The sequence below is a fragment of the Ptychodera flava genome (genome assembly GCF_041260155.1).
Source record: "Ptychodera flava strain L36383 chromosome 23 unlocalized genomic scaffold, AS_Pfla_20210202 Scaffold_23__1_contigs__length_28996876_pilon, whole genome shotgun sequence".
Taxonomy (NCBI): domain Eukaryota; kingdom Metazoa; phylum Hemichordata; class Enteropneusta; family Ptychoderidae; genus Ptychodera; species Ptychodera flava.
Window position 1 is genome coordinate 25617542 of NW_027248277.1, and position 8455 is coordinate 25625996.

Consider the following 8455-nt stretch of genomic DNA (forward strand, 5'->3'; position numbering starts at 1 on the left):
ATTTATAACGTTTTCGAATGAACAACTTTTTCATTTCTAAGATTTGGCTTCTCACATTGCTCAAATAATTCATACGAATCATTATGACCCAGTCTATATCTAACAAAACATTTTACAACACTACTGTCAAGGCAAAGCATGTGACATATCACGTAAAATTTTGTGCATCGAAAAACTGACAGGCAATTACAAAAACACTGTTTTGGATTATATATTGAAGAGATGCTATCAAAAATCGATAGTGGGAAGCGAAGATGTAAACAAACACTTTTAGTTAAACGAAACAAAATCCCGCGCTGTTAACATTCAGTCTGCAACTGGAAATCCGAGAACCCCGTTCATCGATCGACATATTTTAGTGTAGAGCCAAAATGTTTGTATTTTGTACATATCTTACCATGAATATCTTTTTAATGCATCAAGTAGTTTGGAATTTTAAAATAGCTAAATAAGAAAACAAAACCAAAACAAAACGGATAGAAACACGACTTTATGTATAAATTTTGAAGATATAACAGCATGGACGAGGGTGGCCCAGAGGTCCTTTAACAAGCATTTTCTGATACGGCCAATTTCGCTTCCGATTTTGAGACAAGGATAACTTCCTTGTCCGTAAAATACATTTATCATTTATCACTAAACGTCACATATAATATTACAGCTGTTTCATCGTGCCGAAAACACTGCAACTTGAATTGCTACAAAGACCAAGAAATCAGACCACATTACCCCCTATACTTATGCAACTCAATGACTTCCAGTACATCATTGCATTGTATACAAACTTTTGGTGATTGCGTACAAAGACTTCAATGAACAACTCAAACAAGCATCTCAAGAATTATAACCTCTCCTAATGTCTACATTTTCAAAACTTGCTTGGCTTTAAACATATCACCATTATAACTCTAACCACTACTGAGATATATTTAACATTTGGCGCTATACAAGTTTGCTAGTTATATAGAGAGTTAGTGGATGTAAAATGGCATGCATATTGTGATCTTAGAAGGATTCATAATTCTGTTATCATTAAAGGTATATTTCACCTGTTCCAATTTTGCCACAGTTACCATGGAAAGAGATAATCAAACCAATCACAGAGTTTCAACGGGTGGCCGCTTTTTAAAACAGCGCCCTCACATTAGCATTATGAATGCCAACGAACGCCCCTTTGAGCATATACGGGCATATTTAAATTACAGGTGACTGTATACCTTTAAGCCAATGTTAATATGCAACATCATCAAAGGTGTCATTGGTTGATTATCATTATTTACAACGATTATGGGAGCATAAATCTACAACTATTTTGTTGCTAATTACCTGATTTAAAGCGATTCAAAAACACAATGGATTTATTAACGTCAGTTACCCGATTTGTGAAAGACTTCCAAGACTCCACACACTAGCGATCTCGCTATCCGAATGGAAAGGCTGGTTTATTTTCTTTTATATTTTTTTCCATTTTTTCTAGTACATTTGGATCAACAAAAGAAAATAATGTCAGTGGTGTACTCACAAAATAGGGCAGGAAATTTCTCTCGAAAACACAGATGTTTCTAGCAGAATTTATGTCGAATTATTTTTGCAAACGGACACTAAAATCCCCATATCGGGATAGGTGACTTAAAAGGTAATATATAGGACCATAGGCGCACAACTAGTCATTACTGATGATGCTTTTCATTTTGATACACTGGGCAGGATGTTTTAGAATTCTCGTGTAAACCTTTCTTAATCTTTGGATTAACACTATCACTTATACACCAGGAGATTTGCATTCAATTATCAACTTTTCTGTGCAATAATGGAAGTGGCTTACAAGGGATTTGTGTCTACAGTTAAAATCGCGATCACCGCTAAACACGTTCCTTCCGTAGAAATTCCCTCCACAATCTACATATTAACATGCAATACGGACGCCAAATGGATATACAGATTCGTTGTAAACAATAGGAGTGTGACAGTCAGATTCATACTACATTGCTGAAATGGGTAAATGAATCATAGACAACGTTTTTGCTTTTAATTTGGCAACATAGACAGAGCTGGCAACGTCCGACAACCTACCGCAAGCAGGCAATGATTCAGTACATTGTTTCACTTTTTATGAATGTAACGAACTTTCTCTAGTTCTATGCTTATTTTTCATTTATCTTTTCTCTTTCTCTCCCTCTATCCTCCATGATATGCATATTGATAAGTAAGAAATCCAGGCACCTGAGCATATTTAACAATGGTCTATACCACTTAAAATGTACGTCGTGTGCGTACTATTTCAATCATGAGACAAACTGCTTGTATATCTTGCCCAGTCTTTTTGGCGGTAAAAATAGACATATTATGATGCAAGGGATTTGATATGCACTGCGTTTTTAGTGTTAAACAGCTGTTTGAAGATGACCCTGTCGAGGTGATAAAAGATGTAAAATATTTCCAGGATGGCAAGCCATATTGACGGAAACACCACAACACATATTATATGAAGTAGGCCTCAACATTTCGACAATATTTAGCATTTGCAGTTGTGTCACGGCTATTGCACCCTGTTGACTTTTTCAGTGATCACAGTTATTTAATAATTTTCTGGCAAAGGATGTTTACTCGAGCGGAGACTGTCTCTCGAAACAGGTATGATACACAGACCTAATTCAGCCGTAAGGATCAGACGATGGACCAATATGTCATTTTAAATAACTTTCGTACCATCTACATCTCAAATGTATCACTCCTTTATCAAATTTTGTTTTCACGCACCTATCAAAGTTGTTTTGATAAGTTTTCCTTTATCAATCGACTATACGATGAATAATAAAGACGAGTGAAAAACGAAACCTAAATACATGAGCAAGTAGTGACAAATATTCTTAAGCTACAGGATGCAATTGTGAATTGCTTAGACTCAATTGCCCAAAAATAAATTGGTGGAACTTTCTTGTACCGTAGGCCTCGGAACCTTCTGTATATGCTTAACTGGCAGGAAAGGGAGCATTTTCATAAAAGCTACTTCAATTCATATAACAAAATCTAAAGAGCAACACTTTTGTGTGAAGCGACAGAAATTCCTGCTGAAAGTCAAACTTGAACCTTATCAAGGTATTAACCTCTACATATTCACTAGAAACGAAAAAAAATAATGATAGCAGGATTTCAAACGTAGAGCACAATTCTTTGGTATTAAAATCAGGTCGTTGTCATCAGCTTTTATGTCGGATAAACATCTCGATTACATGTACAGATAACAAGTCACTGCGGTCCAAAGGCACCCTATTTTGAGCAATAATAAGGTCCAAACTTTTCGCCACACATACGCCGACTACGCGTACAGAGAGTTAAATCGAGCCCTCCCGCGTATTGTTGAAAGTTTCGCCTAGTTTCTTCCCTGCACAGCTAAATATCGATGAAGGTGTTGCAGATTCTATTTCCCTTATGTGTTGCTCTTTCCTTTGTGATATTTGAGCAATAATTTTACGAAGGAATTAAGATGTTTTAGCGATATTAGTCATATGCAAAAATAGGTGAAAACACAGCGAACAGCACAAACGATTGTTAACTCGTCATTTCATAAAAATAAGCGGGAAACCTAAAAAATAAAACATTAGAGTTTTAGTTAACCTCATGAGATGTGTAATATAAAATATTGTAAAAACTAACGGCGAAATTACAAAGTGAAACGAGTGGGTTTTACAGGTGTATTTTTCATTTTACGACGCGGCGAATAAGCTCGATTTCCCATCGAAAACTATGGCGTCTAATGTACCAAAAAAATTGCACACTTCTCTCAGGTTCAAATTCCTAAAATCTGAACCAATGCTGGTGAAATTTTGCACGGTGATCCTTTTATAGAAATACAAAATTCCAATGGTTTCAGATTTTTGAATTTCTTGATTAAACCTAGTGTATTTGCATTGTATTTATTCCGATCACTCCTGCCGTCAATAACTGGCGATCTGTAAGCGTTTACATATGGAGAACAAGGGTCTTAAATTGATGCATTTTAATCAGTAAGCGCTTCTTAAGTCAAACAGCTCAAATACCTGATAGGTTGTTGTAATTTTTACAAAATTTGGGTGAAAATGAATAACGATAATTGTTATAAATTGAAAAAATAACATAGAAGGCGACAAACGAGGCGACAGGGCGTAGCGTATAGTGTAGTGAACGTTATCGATCGGTATTCTTCTATCAGAAATTGATACATTGTTGTCTTGCTCACTAGCATTTCGTTGCCAGCTCACAAAGGCGCCAAACTCTGGCAAAGTGCGCCAAAGATGTTGCATGGTGGAATACTTTAACTTCCGCCGCCATTAAAAAAAGCTTTACTCGTCGGAAAAATAATTTACTCTTCCCGAAAATATGTTTACTCTCCCTAGAAAGAGTTGCTAGGCATTATAGGTAATTGCGCCCTCACATGAAATATTTCTCCTCTCAGAAATACATTTCGCTCTAAAAAAAAGTAAGTCTGACTTTTTCATCCTTCCTTTTTCGTTCTTTTTCAGTTCAGTTTTACCAAATTCCTAAACCACACTCATATGTAGAAAATATATCTTGTAGGAAAGTTTTGTTGTCCTCAGAAAATAATTTCTCTCCATTGAGAAAAAAGCTTTATTCACTGTATTTCAATTTGCTGCTCTGAGAAAATCTTTTTTCCATAAAGAAATTAATTTTACTCTTAAAAATAAAACTTTTCTTTAAGAATTTAAGTTTTCTGCTCTAAAAACATAAGGTTATGTCATTTAATTAACTCAGTTCGCGCTCAGCAAAAATCTTAAACTCTTGCTGTGAACAATTTTTACTTCTTTTCGAAATAAAAACGTTTTTGAGAAATAAATATTTTGTTCAAAGTTAAAGTTATTTTTTAAAAGTTAAAGTGTTTTTGTTAAAAGTTTTTAAAAACAGTTTACAAAAAAAAAAGTTTACCCTTTAAGAAATAAAAGCTTGCTGTGGACAAATAAAATTTCTTACAAATATTAAATATATTGCCAAGAAATATGAGTTTATGTTCAAAAGTTATAAATTTCCATGACGTGTAGGGGAGTCGGTTGTCTTGAAAAAAAATTACTTTTGTTTTACAAAATAGAAAATACTTTTGAGAAACATATTTTGTTTATAGTTAAAACTAAAAATACTTTAGAGAAGTTAAATTTAAGATAAAGTTAAGTTTATTTTTTTAAAAGTTAAAAGTTTTTCGTTCAAAGTGTTTTAAAACATTTTACTCTAAAAATAAAGTTGCCCGTACAAAGTTAAATGTTCGCGGTGGAGAAATAAAATCTCATACAAATATTAAAGATATTGTCAAGAAAAATTAGAATTTATATTCAAAAGTAATAGAGTTCTGTGGCGTGTAGGGGCCACCGTATATTTGTTTATTCAAATTCTGCTTCGTACATCTTGCCATCACACCTTACGGAAATTCACAGTGGATTATCTTTTCTTTTTTTCATTTCAAAAAATTAGACAGAATCCCTTTTAGTTAACATAGAATACGCAAATAATATACACATTTCTAGCACCGCATTGCAGCTTTGCATGAGGTCACCCCAATTTGATTATAATTTGACCTTTTGAACTCTCTTTTGACACTGAAAACACTGATAGCTAATGAGCAAGGTTCGGCAAAAGGTCATCGATCAGCATGATTGCTCTCAACATATACAATTATGTAAGACTTTATCAGACACATTCATATACCATTCATCCTTACTGTCGGTAAACAGTGTTCGTTGAATTGGTAAAAGAAAATCATTGGACTTGAATAATTCTTACAACTCTGTAAATTTTGAAAAGTCTGTAATATATTTGAAAGCTCTTTGATATAATAAATGAATTTTCTATCACAGAAACAGTTGAGAGACGGGGAATTTCTTACAAACGTAGACCAAATTGTTATAAGCCAACGCTCATTATGACTGACGATACAGATACCACTTAACTACACTGACCCTCTGCAGTTAACTGGTATTTGGTAAAATAAAACTTTTTGAGCACTTTGTGAAGCGGCCAAACCCTTTCAACCTCCGAAGATGTTGAATAAACATTTTAACATAAATATGTCGTTTTCACTTCCTCGACATAACACTATTCTTAGTAAGTTAATCTGAATATGAAAGGTCGGTTAAGTGGCTAAGTAATATTGCGCCCTCTTTTGGTTACAAATGATTTCGTTCAGTGTTGGGTAATTGCAAAACCCACGAATAAATTCTCACTTCTTTACTTGGTAATGTATAGAAATTGCGAACAATGACGGATTCATTCTAAAACGAAAAGTATCAGAGACATGATTTGCTTAACATATTCTTATATTATCATCGTTTCAACAGGTAAGGAAAACTGAGTATGACATAAGTTTCATAAAATTACAAAGAAGCAACCAATGCGAACTTTGGTTTTATGTTCTTAGCACTAGCCTGCATATTATGATGCTATAAGTTGATTCGTGTCGTTCCATTTTATCACCACTTAAGTAAAAAGCTTTGGATTGGTTGATTTATGGCTGTTCGCATTTTTCAGTTTATTGTAGAGTGTACTGCTAAAACCAATTAAAGCTGTCGAAACATGCATGTTTGACTAGTACGTTTGCATGTATAGTATTATACTTTCTACCACGTCTGTAATGATGCAGATCTTATTCATAAGCTTACAGGTTCAGATTTGTCAGAAACTGAATTATCAAATGGACTATCTTTTTTAATCAAGCAAGCACTTTTGTTTGTTAGGTTTACTTGTTCACTGTGTCCCAATCACTGACTTTTAGCATGAATGTCTTCCACATCATACGAACTTGTGAAGGTTGAAACGGGACACAGTAAGTGAGGCTACCCACAATTCTCTATGATCCGTACATAAGGAGATCACTCGCTGAACTGAAGCAAATTTTTTCTGTGCACGTAACAGCTCGGTCCATATTTCAAAATTCTGACAACATTGTTTTGATTATCGCAGTTTTCTGATTTTCCACTATGAATAATATGAAGATAAACCCCTTCCCCGCGGAGGAGATAGCATTTTCGGAAATTTGTCAACATAAATTTTTGACAGGCATGCACAATATTTTGAAGGAAACTAAGGAAAAAGGTTGTATTTGTGTTGGCTAAAGAAAGGGTATTGATTTTTGCTAAATGTTCGTGACAAAGGAAATAAACATGTCTGACAGGTAATATGATGAGACCATCTCAGTTGCTGAGAACTATACCTTGACAAGTACACAATTTTTAACACCTTCAAACATCGACTTCTTATTTAATTTACTCTTTTAATTGAACTTAATCAATAATTTTGGAACATAGTTTTCACAAATAATCCTTAAATTGAATTATAATTTTCAAATTGTTCAGAAACTGATAAAATTGAAGAAGCCTTTAGCAAACAATGTCTGAGTGTACACATCAAGGGGAATTGTAGGTAGCGTCACTTACTTTGCGGGATCGATCGTGTAAAAGTAGAGTGCCAACGAGGGGAAGAAATTTGTAAATTCCGGTTCCGTTACAGAAAACGTACGCGTGTTCAAAACACAGTCAAGCAGAGGATAAATTACTACGAAGAAATGTTATACCCACCAAATAACGTTTCCGCTCCAATCGTGTTTCGCAAGCTTGACAATATTAACACTAAGGATAATGCAATTGAAATTTCAAATTAAATTGTGCGTTGGTTCTGGAGAAGAAGATAAACAATTTTTGTAAGATTAAATAAGAATTTTGAATATGAAATATGGCCACCATACAACGTGACCGATCCAAATTTACTTTCAAAGTTAAAAGTGCCCACACTAAGGATGATATAGGTTAAATTTCAATATAAGTTCAATCGTTGTGTTGGTTCTGGGGAAGAAGTTAACCACAGATAAAATTTGATTTTTCCATATCCAATATGGCGGCTAAAGTCATGCGACTGTTCAAGATTTCATTTCCAACGATCAAAGACCAGAGGTATTGCCTGCTATACACCACTTACAAATTGACCAGGCCCCTAGGTAAAAAGAAGAATAATTTTTTAGATTTTCAGTAAAGACAAGATGGCGGCCTGGTAATGTCACCAGTCCAAAAACTGTGCGGCCGAGATGCACGACCTCTCTTATGCCCTGACAATTGTACAAAATTGGGATGTATGGGTGTGGCGCTGTATCAGTTCTGGAGGAGCAAAGAAACGGTGGAAGAAAAAAAAGAAACAATTCTCAAGCGTAAGCTTGGGCCTCAACCAAAACAAAGGCGAAACAAATAGAATCAAGCCATTGAATGTAAATGAGATAGTAATATTTGTCAGAGGTCATGCATATGGTGATTTTTGGAAGATTCAACATACTGTCATCATATAACTAAAGTTAATTAGAAGCGCCTTCGAAGGTTATGTTACATTCTATGAATTACTTGTCGATTATCAATCGAGAACTACTGTGTAGATTATTGCATTTTAGGAGTCATTTTAATACAGCGGTGAATTTGAATTTCAGTAA